The sequence below is a fragment of the Setaria italica genome, chromosome II, assembly GCF_000263155.2.
Source record: "Setaria italica strain Yugu1 chromosome II, Setaria_italica_v2.0, whole genome shotgun sequence".
Classification (NCBI taxonomy): Eukaryota; Viridiplantae; Streptophyta; class Magnoliopsida; order Poales; family Poaceae; genus Setaria; species Setaria italica.
In genome coordinates this window covers 39,337,556-39,349,783 of record NC_028451.1, presented here as the reverse complement: position 1 = coordinate 39,349,783, position 12,228 = coordinate 39,337,556, and the positions used below count along the sequence as shown (strand labels likewise).

The 12,228-nt window shown below is 51.8% G+C and overlaps 1 pseudogene; it reads left to right on the top strand.

Annotated features, from left to right (window-relative positions):
• The first annotated feature begins 1,755 nt into the window (after positions 1-1,755).
• Positions 1,756-9,723, top strand: LOC101782765 (annotated as a pseudogene).
• Positions 9,724-12,228: the final 2,505 nt, after the last annotated feature.

Below are 12,228 nucleotides of genomic sequence, written 5' to 3'. Positions count from 1 at the left end.
AGACACATTGCAACAACAAAAAAAACATCTCTTACAATATTGCAACAACGAAAGAAGAAGAGACAAAACAAAGAAAACAACTATATGCAACATCATGAACAAGTTGGTGCAACACCCGATTGCTGGCAAGTCAGACTGTTGCAAAACAGATGAAACATCAAAAGCCACCGTTGCAACATCCAAAAATAACTATTGCAACACCATGAGGTACCTATTGCAACACTCAGATCCACGACAACCAGCCTGCCCGTTGTCGGCCGAAGAAGAGGAGATGCCGCCGGATCTAAGGAGGCTGCTGCCGGCCGGGGTAGGGGAGGGTCAAGGGCTTGCTCGGATCTCGCCGGGGTCGGGGAGAGGGCCACTGGATCTAGGGCGTTGGACACTCCCGGTGGGTTGAGGACGCTGGAGTGGGGGGAGGGGCGCCGCCTGGGTGGGGGACGAGGCCGCCGGGGTGGAAGAGCGTGACGCCGTGGAGGTGGGGAGGAGGACGCCGGCGTGGGGCGCGGGTGGGGGATGAGGCCGCCGGGTGGGGGAGCGTGACGCCGTCAAGGTGGGCAAGGAGGACGCCGGCGTGGGGCGCGGGTGGGAGACAAGGCCACCGGAGTGGAGGAGGAGGACACCGAGGTGGAAGGTTGAAGAAGAAAAGGGATGAGGAAGAAAAAGAACTGTGGGAATGGATAGGAAGTGGAGAGGAGCGAAACGACGTCCGACACGTCCGGACGCTCGGACGGTAGCGTTTCCCTTATATTTTTCTTCTTCTTAAGGCTCTACCCAAAATTTGTCAGTGCTGAAGTCATTTCCTTACTAATTCTTCTTCCAAATAATATCATCATTGCGTGCTCATTTCCTTAAGAATTTTTCTGTTTCATTTTTTTCTTTGTGGGCAGTCACAATGAGCCATAATGATACTATTTGGTTCATACTATAATAAAGAAAAAAAATCAAGTTAAAAGCTAAATGGGGAGAGCTCTCCATTTACTATTAAAAGGAGAGCCCTTAACGTTTCCTAAAATAGGACCCCACCACTTTTTTTTCAAAAATAAAAAGGGAAAAGTTGATTTATTTACCTTGTCATATGCATCAACCAAATACAATACATTACTTGGCGATTTCGCAACGAGAGTACCATTCATGAAAGAAAGAAATGACGGGTGAGCAGCAACTCTTGGATTTCACAATGGCACTTGAGGAACTGTGTTTCCACATGTGACTATTATCATGCGTGCTTAATCTCAAGTCAGCCTGAAACTAACCACATGGAAACTAGAACTTGTGTACCGAGGTATAACAACATGTACCCTTTCAAAAGAAGAAAGAAAAGGACAGCAACAAACTGGCACAATACATTTCTTACACTTCCTGTCGCTAGTATGTCTAGCTAGCAGGAACGGCAATATCATCCTAATTCCTAAATCCTACGTGGACAGCTGAAATGTCAACCATAATACGTGTGTGAATCCTTGAAAAAGTCCACCGGGCTTCCAAGCTTTTGCATTATTATACCTTGTGGTGTGTACGTTCTGTACTTCCGTTGCTGAGGCTGTAGGGAGGTTCCTGGAATGCACCCTTTCATTAAAACCATCTAATTAATATTCTACTCTTATCTGTCTCGCTCATCTCCTGCGTAACAGATGCTGCTGCCGTCATTATTTTTTTTTGTTGGTTTAGCCGTTGACATCGTTTGCCAGTAGACCAAGGCTCAAGACAGCAATACCTTCATTTCAAGTGAAACCTCCAGTTTCGTTGCTGATCCATGACCAACAGACCAACAAGCTAGCTAAGTATTGCAAGGAAAGGTGCTAGCATAGTAGCATGATGGCTTGGCCAGCTATCATCAGGTACGCCACTGTCCTCGTCCTCCTGCTGCTGCCGCCGCCACCGTGTGCAACCGAAGACCGGCTCGTCCCCGGCAAGCCGCTCTCCCCTGGCGCCACCATCGTATCCGACGGCGGCAGCTTCGCCTTGGGCTTCTTCTCCCCCACCAACTCCACCCCGGCCAAGCTGTACCTCGGCATCTGGTACAACGACATCCCCCGGCTCACCGTCGTGTGGGTCGCCAACAGAGAAATCCCCGTCACGAACACCACGTCCTCTCCACCAGCGCTGTCCCTGACCAACGCGTCCAACCTCGTCCTGTCAGACGCTGACGGCCATGTTCTGTGGACGACAGACGTCACCGGTGCAGCTGCGGGGAACGCTACCGCTGTGCTTATGGACACTGGAAACCTTGTCATCTGGTCACCGGACGGCACCAACTTGTGGCAGAGCTTCGACCACCCGGCCGACACGTTCCTCCCCGGCATGAGGATCCGAATCAGGTACGAGACGCGCGCCGGCAAGCGCCTGGTCTCGTGGAAGGGCCCCGACGACCCATCCCCGGGGAGCTTCTCCTTCGGCGGGGACCCAGAAACGTTCCTTCAGATCTTCGTCTGGAACGCAACGCGTCCGATCTGGCGCAGTGGGCCATGGACGGGCGACTCCTTTTCCGTCCAGGTCCAGTTCCAGATGGTCATCAGCGTCATCGTCAACCTCAACGTTGTCAACACCAAGAAGGAGATCTACATAACCTTCAGCCTCTCACCCGGCGCCGCGCATACCAGATACGTGCTCACAGACTCCGGCGAGTACCAGCTCCAAACCTGGAACAGCGCCTCATCCGCATGGGCCGTCCTCTCCGAATGGACGGGCGGCTACTGCAGCCGCTACGGCTACTGTGGCCCGAACGGCTACTGCGACAACAGATGGGATGGGAATCCATCGACGTGCAAGTGCCTCGACGGTTTCGCGCCTGCCAATCCAGAGGGGTGGAGTAGCGGCAGGTTCTCTCCAGGGTGCCGGCGAAAGGAGGCGCTGCAGTGCAGCGACGGTTTTTTGGCCTTGCCGGGGATGAAATCGCCGGATAAGTTCGTGCTCGTCGAGAACCGAACATTCCAGGAGTGCGCAGCCGAGTGCACCAGAAACTGTTCGTGTGTGGCGTATGCTTATGCTGATCTGAGCACTAGCAGAATCAAGGGGGATGTGACGAGGTGCTTGGTGTGGACAGGAGAGCTGATTGACACGGAGAAAATAGGTGTCAATGCTGGCAGCGAAACGCTGTACCTCCGGATTGCAGGCTTGGATGCAGGTATACGTGCAACAGATCGACCTTTTCTTTCTTCTCATCTATCTATGATTCTATTCAGGAAACTTTGAAACCCACATTTGGAAAGCTGGGATCCCTTTCTCGTTTAAAACAGAAATTCAAATGTTCCATGTGGAATTTGTGGGGACTTCAAATAGGTCTTCTTTTCTTTTTTTTCTTTTTTTTTTGACTTGTAAAGCTACCACAGGTATGATGAGGGCGAAGAGCAAAGCACTGAAGACTGTGCTCCCTGCTGTTTTGACAAGTGGTCTTCTGATCCTCGCAGCCCTTTCCCTTGCATGGTTCAAGTTCAAAGGTAGAGCTCAACATATTTCCATTCTTAGTTTCTTACAAATCTATATTTCAAGCATTTGGTTATAGAATTATGGAAACAGGTAGAATAAGATACGGGGCAAAGCATAAGAAGCTAATTTTGGATGAAATGAGTACATCGGATGAACTTGGGGATGGAAACCATGCCCAAGACTTTGAATTCTTCTCTGTTAGATTTGAGGATATCGTGGCTGCAACACGCAATTTCTCAGAGGCATGTAAGATTGGGCAGGGGGGTTTTGGTAAAGTTTATAAGGTAATTACTTAATTCTGCGGTGATTTCCTCTTATTAGTTCTGGTCATCTAATTATATTGATTTTTGTTAATTGTAATAATGAGCTCCAAGCCTCAAATCTGACTTTCACCCTTATACTTTTTCTGAAGGCGATGCTAGGTGGTAAAGAAGTTGCCATCAAAAGGTTAAGCAAGGATTCTGAGCAAGGAACAAAAGAATTCAGGAATGAAGTAATTCTAATTGCTAAATTGCAACATAGAAATTTGGTTCGACTTTTTGGTTGCAGTGTTGAGGCTGATGAGAAAATCCTTATTTATGAATACTTGGCTAATGGAAGCTTAGATGCTACCCTCTTTGGTATGTGACACGCCATAAATTCTTATAAATAGCACATAAAAGCTAAAAATTGTGTTATACAGAATCTCTTCATGCAGATAATTCGAGGAAGATATTATTGGATTGGCCTACACGATTCAATATAATCAAAGGGGTTGCAAGAGGACTTCTCTATCTCCACCAAGATTCAAGATTGACCATAATTCATAGAGATCTCAAAGCTGCTAATGTTTTGCTAGATGCAGATATGAGACCAAAGATAGCAGACTTTGGCATGGCAAGGATATTCAATGATAGCCAGAAAGATGCAAACACGCATCGTATTGTTGGGACATAGTAAGTAACAATTTATATTTTTCCAAACAAAAAGTAACTAAATTCAGCTTTCATTCAATAGTATGTGCATGTGAAATGATCAAACAGTGGCTACATGGCTCCGGAGTATGCAATGGAAGGCGTCTTCTCCATCAAGTCCGATGTCTATAGCTTTGGTGTTCTACTCTTAGAGATTGTTACTGGTATAAAGAGAAGTTCTGTTAGTAGCATTATAGGTTCTCCGAACCTAATAGTCTATGTGAGTATATGCCTTTTATGGAGCTGTAACTGATTAAAATCAGAGTCTTCATGTTCTCGCTTACCATAAATCCAAATAATTGTTTTGATTGTTTCAGGCTTGGAACATGTGGAAGGAGGGGAAGACGAGAGATTTAGCAGACCAATCCATTACGGATGCTTGTTTGCTAGATGAAGTTTCGCTTTGCAGTCATGTGGCACTCTTGTGCGTTCAAGAAAACCCAGATGATAGACCACTTATGTCATCTGTTGTGTTCACTCTAGAGAATGGAAGCACCACACTGCCAGCACCCAACAACCCTGGGCACTATGGACAGAGGAGCAGTGATCTGGAGCAAATTAGGGACAGAACTGAAAATTCCATGAATTCCCTTACTCTCACAAATATAGAGGGACGATAACCTTTTTATGATGTTTGGAAACACTGCCCAAGATAGATAGTATTGCTTAAGGCTCCATCACCATTTGTGGTTTGGAAGCCATTCTCTTAATTTTCAATTTTATTTTCGGTTATGTTAGAAATCTCAACAGCTGTAGGATATTATGTTTTTCCTATCATAATAAACAAAAGAATATGAAAGAACTGAATTTGAACAAATAGAGTTGACTAATGGTGTTTCATTTTTACTCTTTGTGATGATAATTGGAAGGACAATTCTTTTTTTCTTACATAATGGGTGAACCTGGATTTCGTTGCCTACAAAGTTTTCAGAAGGATTGTTCATGTATGAAGAAATTCATCGAGCAGCACGAGCTGAGAGCAATTATTGGATATGATAAAGGCACGCGAGGAACCGTGCTTCCACACTGACTTTGTATCCGATTGCAGCATCATGCCAGCTTCGTTCCAATCAGAACTCTGATCCAGTGTGTGTGGTGGTTGGTGTTGGTTAAGATTTGATCTTGCGTGACACATGCAGACTGGTCCTTGTTTCTAGCAATGCTGAACATTTCAGAACCACCACGGGCACAAGTGTGAGTGCAGAACTCAACCTCAGATTTGGAGACCACCTGTTTATTTTTCTTTCTTTCCTGGCCACGCTTCGTGATCTTCAGGTAAGATCATGCTTTGAAGAGCACTGCAGAACTCTACGTCGCTGTCTGAATAAGCAACGCACACCAGAAACCGTGGTTCCACTTCCACCCCAACTCGGTCGCCGCATCGTCCCCAGTTCCATCCAGAAATCAACGCAGTTGTTGGTGACGATTTCGTTGTGACACACGCAGAGATGACTAGTCAGTGTACCACTCATTTCTTGGCTCACATCACCGCCGGCCGCTACCGTCGCCATGTCCATGTAGGCACACCAATGGCAAGCGTCCTCCTGGCGCTAACTCCCCAAGCGTCAAGCTCCGACCTTCTCTTAAACTCCGTACGCTGAAACTAGTCCAAGGGAGCTCTAGAAATCTAGAATTCTATCACGGTCACTTGCAGCCCAAGCCTCGAGGTTAGGAGTATTTCATCTGCACGAACATACTGGTCTCTGTCTCTTTGGTACCATACCGAATGACGTGCGACCATGGAGTGGTCACGTTCCACTTCCACCTGCATCACGGCCGCCGTCCTCCTCCTCTTGCCGCGCCTGTGCTCGCCGGCCGGCGACAAGCTGACCCGCGGGGAGTCGCTGTTGCCCGGTGAGACCATCGTGTCCAACGGCGGCGCCTTCGTGCTCGGCTTCTTCGCCCCCTCTGACGCCGCGCCGGGCAGGCAGTACCTCGGCATATGGTACAACAACATCACCGTGACCGCGAGCACCGTGGTGTGGGTCGCCAACCGGGACGCGCCGGTCATCATCGGCGAGGGTTCCGGCGGCAACTCTTCCGCCGCGCCGTCGCTTGCGCTGGCCAACGACACCTCCAGCCTCGTCCTGGCCGACGCCAGCGGCCGCGTCGTCTGGACGGCGAACATCACCGCCGCCATGAGCTCGGGTTCTGCAACTGGTTCGACGGCGGCGGTGCTTCAGAATGACGGTAACCTCGTCATCCTGTCGCCGAACGCCGCGAAGCCGTTGTGGCAGAGCTTCGACCACCCGACGGACACGTTCATCCCGGGCATGAAGGTCGGGCTGCGCCGCCGCACGCGCGACGACGGGGTCGACGGCTGGCGCATCGTGTCGTGGAAGGGCCCCGGCGACCCCTCGCCGGGGAGCTTCTCCTACGGCATGGACCCGAACACGTCGCTCCAGCTGCTGCTGTGGAACGGGACGCGTATCTACTGGCGCGGCACGCCCTGGACGGGGTACCCAACCGTAAGCAGGTACCACCCCGCCACCGGCACGGTCATCTACGTGGCGGTCGTAGACGGTGAGGAGGAGATCTACACGACCTTCTCCGTCAACGAAGGCGCCCCGCCGACGCGGTACGTGGTGACCGGCGCCGGCAAGTTCCAGCTGCTGAGCTGGAATCGCAACGCGTCGGCGTGGACCACGCTCGAGTCCTTGCCAGGCCGCGGGTGCAGCCCCTACGGCAGCTGCGGCGCCTACGGCTACTGCCACCACACGCAGACCGCGGCGACGTGCAGGTGCCTCGACGGCTTCGAGCCCGCTAGCCGAGCGGAGTGGAGCCGCGGCGTGTTCTCGCGGGGCTGCCGCCGGAGCCAGGCCCTGGCACCGTGCGGCGGCGGCGGTGAGGGGGATGCGTTCTTGGCGATGCCCAGCATGAAGGTGCCGGACAAGTTCGTGCTCCTCGGGAACATGACCTCCGGCGACGAGTGCGCCGCAGCGTGCCGCCGGGACTGCGCCTGCGAGGCGTACGCGTACGCGAGCCTGCGCAGCAGCAGCGCCAAGGGGGACATCGCGCGGTGCCTGGTGTGGACCGGGGAGCTGGTCGACACGCAGATGATCGGCGCCTTCTGGGGCGTGACCGCCGAGACGCTTAACCTCCGGGTTCCTGCCGGATTCACAGGTTCGCTTTTCTTTTCTGTTCCTGCCGCATCAATGTCTCAATTTTCAACCGGCAGCAAAAGCATCTTCTTGCAATTGTCACGAAGCATTCACCTGTATTTGTGCAGGCAAAAAGAGAGGGACAAAAACTCTGAAAATTTTACTGCCAGTGTTGGCAAGTGTTTTGATAGTCACATGCAGTGTCCTTGTTTGGTTTTGTAAATGCAGATCCAAAGGTATTTATTTTGTATTTTATCTGTATGCTCTCACAATATTTGTTGTTTTAGCCTTAGACACAGGAATGAAGGAGGTACATGTTATCACAAAAGAAATGCTGTTTAACACCAATTTGCAGGTAAGAGAAGAAGCAGTGAAAGTGAGAAGAAGCTGGTGCCTGGCAGTGTGCGCGCTTCAAGTGAACTTGGAGAAGGAAACCCCAGTGAAGATCTTGAATTCCCTTCCATACAGTTCAGTGATATTGTTGCGGCAACAGATAACTTCTCGAGAGAATGTATGATCGGGCGCGGAGGTTTTGGCAAAGTTTACAAGGTACTATCAGGTTCTGCAGCATATCCTTTTCCATCTGAATCCATGAATTGAATTATAGTACTCAAGAGTCAATACTTAGTTATCGTTCTATAATTCTGAAGGGGACATTTTTAGGTGGTCGTGTAGTTGCTGTCAAGAGGCTCAGCAAGGATTCTGAACAAGGGATAGAGGAATTCAAGAATGAAGCTATTTTGATCTCCAAACTCCAGCACCGGAACTTGGTTCGGCTTCTCGGTTGCTGCACAGAGGGAGCTGAGAGGTTGCTGATATATGAGTACTTGGCCAATAAAGGCCTAGATGCTATCCTTTTCGGTATGTTCCACTCATCATAACTGAAGCTGCTAAAATGTCACATTGAAGCATACATTATCCCCATATATGGTATTGTTGTTCAATGCAGACAGCGAAAGGAAATCTCTGCTGGATTGGCCGACAAGATTCGGGATCATCAAGGGCGTGGCTAGGGGACTTCTGTATCTCCATCAAGATTCAAGGCTGACAGTGATACATAGGGACCTTAAAGCAAGCAATGTCTTGTTGGATGCAGAGATGAGACCCAAAATAGCAGATTTCGGTATGGCCAAGATATTTGGCGAAAACCAGCAAAAGGCAAACACTAAGCGAGTTGTCGGAACATTGTGAGTAGTACTTCAATTTTGTCCTCCTATAACTGAATTTTGCATATGATTGGACTTCGTTTGTGTCTGACGACTCTGAACTTCTGATGGTCTCACTCTCACTAGTGGCTACATAGCTCCTGAATATCAAACTGAGGGCGTCTTTTCTGTCAAGTCTGACGTCTATAGCTTTGGCATATTGGTCCTGGAAATTGTAAGTGGCGTCAGGATAAGCTCTACTGATGACATCATGGGGTCTCCGGGCCTTGTAGCCTATGTAAGAATACAGTACAAACATATCTGAATTTGCCAGTGCAGTATGTCTGAAACACTTGGGAGTATAGACCATGGAATGATTTGTGTGACCATTTCTCTTAGAAATGAAATAGAGGACTCATTTGATACTTTTTTCAGGCATGGAAGCTGTGGAAGGAAGGGAATGCAAGTGACCTGGTAGACGCATCCATCGTGGAGAGCTGCGCGTTGGATGAACTCTTGCTCTGCATCCACGTCGGGCTCCTGTGCGTCCAGGACGACCCCAACGGCAGGCCGCTCATGTCCTCTGTCGTGTCCATCCTGGAGAACGGGAGCGTGTCACTGCCGGCGCCCGATCAGCCGGCGTACTTCGCAGAGAGAAATTCTAAGCTGCAAGGAAAAGGAGGTGATGTTGAGACCTCCAAGAACTCCATGACCATGACAGTTCTTCAGGGACGGTAGGGTAGACAAGACAACAGAGCAACCACTAACCTTTTTTCAGCTGCGTCCCTGTACAATAACTTTGAGACGGGAGACCTGGTCCCTAGTGCCTTCAGAGCATATTCAAATCTGTTGGTCTCCGCACGCGCACCAGTTGCACCCTAGCCGGGCAGCCGGCACGTCCACTTCCTCGCCGGCGGCGCGGAAGGGCTGCCCGCTCGCTGGGCTCAGGATGTGGCGCGCCCGCGGAGCGGTGTTTGTACGCCAGTACGGGGAGGCGGTAGCCGCTAGGAGGGTGTGGCTGGGGAACCCGCAATTCAGGGTGTGTTTGGTTGTGCTGTAGAAAACCAGTTATGGGAAAAGCAGAAGGCCGTTTGGTTAGAGGAGCTGTAGCTTTTGAATAAACTATCGAGTGGACCCTACATGTCATCCGCAGTCCACCCCACTCAACTCTCTCCCTTTCTCATTAACGAGCGGGTCCCGCTCGTTAGTCCCTTCTTCTTCTTCCTGCTGGCCAGTCCACTCCACGGTGGAGCTCTCGCCGCAACTCTCCCTTTCTCATTGACGAGCGGGTCCCGCTCGCTAGTCCCTTCTTCTTCTTCCTGCTGGCCAGTCCACTCCACGGTGGAGCTCTCGCTGCAACTCTCCCTTTCTCATTGACGAGCGGGTCCCGCTCGCTAGTCCCTTCTTCTTCTTCCTGCTGGCCAGTCCACTCCACGGTGGAGCTCTCGCCGCAACTCTCCCTTTCTCATTGACGAGCGGGTCCCGCTCGCTAGTCCCTTCTTCTTCTTCCTGCTGGCCAGTCCACTCCACGGTGGAGCTCTCGCCTGCGGCGGGCAGTAGGGTGCGGCAGGCGGCTGGGGCGGGAGGCCGGGGGCGGCGGGGTGCGGCAGGGTGGGGCGGGCGGCTGGGGGCGGCGAGCGGCGGGGTGCAGCGGGCGGCGAGCAGTGGGCGGCTGGGGCGGGTGGCCGGGGGCGACGGGAAGAGGCGGACGGGTGCGCCTGTGCGGGAGGAGTCAGATGGGTGCATTGGTGCGGAAGTCGGAGAAATAAAACAGGGAAACGAACCGGTATCTTCATAATCAGTGGCAGGTAGGTAATTTTTTCCCCAAAAGTAGCTGAAAGCAGGGGGAAAGCGTTTTTGATTTTGTACTAAAATAAAAGCAGCTTTCGGCTAAAACATCTATGGCTTTTAGACTTTTTGGTTGGCTTTTGCAAAAGTAAAAGTAAAAGCAGGTTGGAAAGCTCAACCAAACGCACCCTCACGTGCCTTACACGGACACCGTCGTGGGCAAAAGCGACGCCACCGCCATCCCCCATTGAGGTCCATCTTTTGCTAGGAAGACGAACAGAGGTGGGGGGCTTTGATGCAAAACATCCATACGTTTTAGCCTTCTGGAGGTTCTAGTGCAAAACATTAGATCCATTTTTAGAGGGTTAAATATTTTGGACCGCGAATAGTCGCGATCCATTTGGGGGGTTAAAAGAAAAATTTTGGAGTCTCCATGCTGCGGGCTCCTGGTGCCGTTGGATGGACAGTCTACGGTGGAGATGGAGGAATTTATCGGACTAGGTGAGGGAGAGGTCTGACCCGCCGCCGCGGGCACGACTTCGCCATGGCCATCCCCCGGCTCCGGTCACCGCGAGCCTGACCCTGACTCCGTCCTCCTGACGACTCAGGTCTCACGCCTCCATGCCCCGCCAGCAAGAGCACCCACTTCGCCATTCCGAGCCCGCGCTGTGCAGGCCCGACGAGCGCGGCGTCGCGACGGCACCTTGTGCACGCACATGGGCGTCCGCGTCGCGCCGTCGTTCTTGGCCGGCAGGGATAGCGCGGGGACGAGGAGCGCGTCGCCGCCGCGGTCGGGGGAGGCGGAGATGAAGAACGCGTCGTCCAGGGAGCGCGCGGCCGCGTAGGTCGCGCTACGGGAGACGTGAACCCGGGCAGCACCGGTGCGCGCGGCGGCGAGTGCGGCTGCAGCCTGCGCAGAGCCCCACAGTAATATTGTACCATGCTGTTATTTGGGTCAGGCTCCCTCTGATGTGATCGTGATCTCCATGGCATGGGGAAGAAACGAAAAGGAGCACGGGGCGGTCGTTAAACGAAACAACGACCACCGCCATCCGTCGTCGCCGGGGACCCTCGAGCTCTGGGGCGCTGGGCTAAGGAGATGGAGCCGGACAGGGACTTCGTCGGGACGACGACCAGCTGGGGATGGCGAGGAACACAAAACCTGGGAACGGCACGTGCGGCACGGACCGCGACATGAGCCCTGCGCCGCCGCACCAATCAGGTGGTGGTGCACGGCTGCGACCCGTGCATGTGTGTGTGTGTGTGTGTGTGTGTGTGTGTGTGTGTGTGTGTGTGCAGCCACTACTGCCGCTGTTGCCCCTACGTTTGCACGTTTACTGCGAAAGTCCGACAGCCATTGATTCCCCAAGCAGCTCTCCCCTACCTCGGCGGCTGCTGCCTAGGAAGATGAACAAGAGGAGCAGGCGGGAGGACGCACCGGCGACGACTATCATTGGCTTGCAGATTTTGCTTTGATTTCACAACTTTTGCCGCAGAAGAAATGCTACACAAGGGACCCGTTGCATAGTCTCGTGAGGCTTGCGGACCTGAAACCACAACAATACAGCTACAACATATTCTGGCAGAGTGCCCACATGCATCAACACCAAGAGTTTGCCAATATCGGACATTCAAAAAATACTGTTCTGTATAGACCGTCAGTACAATTCTTACACGCTGGAAAATGCAACTGCAATTTTGATCTGAGCCATCAATTATAAACCTGAACGTACAGGTACATAACTGAGCTTTTTGAACCAAAAAAAAGATGCGGGATCAACTTCGGTACAAGCAGATATCTTTGAAACAGAGGCC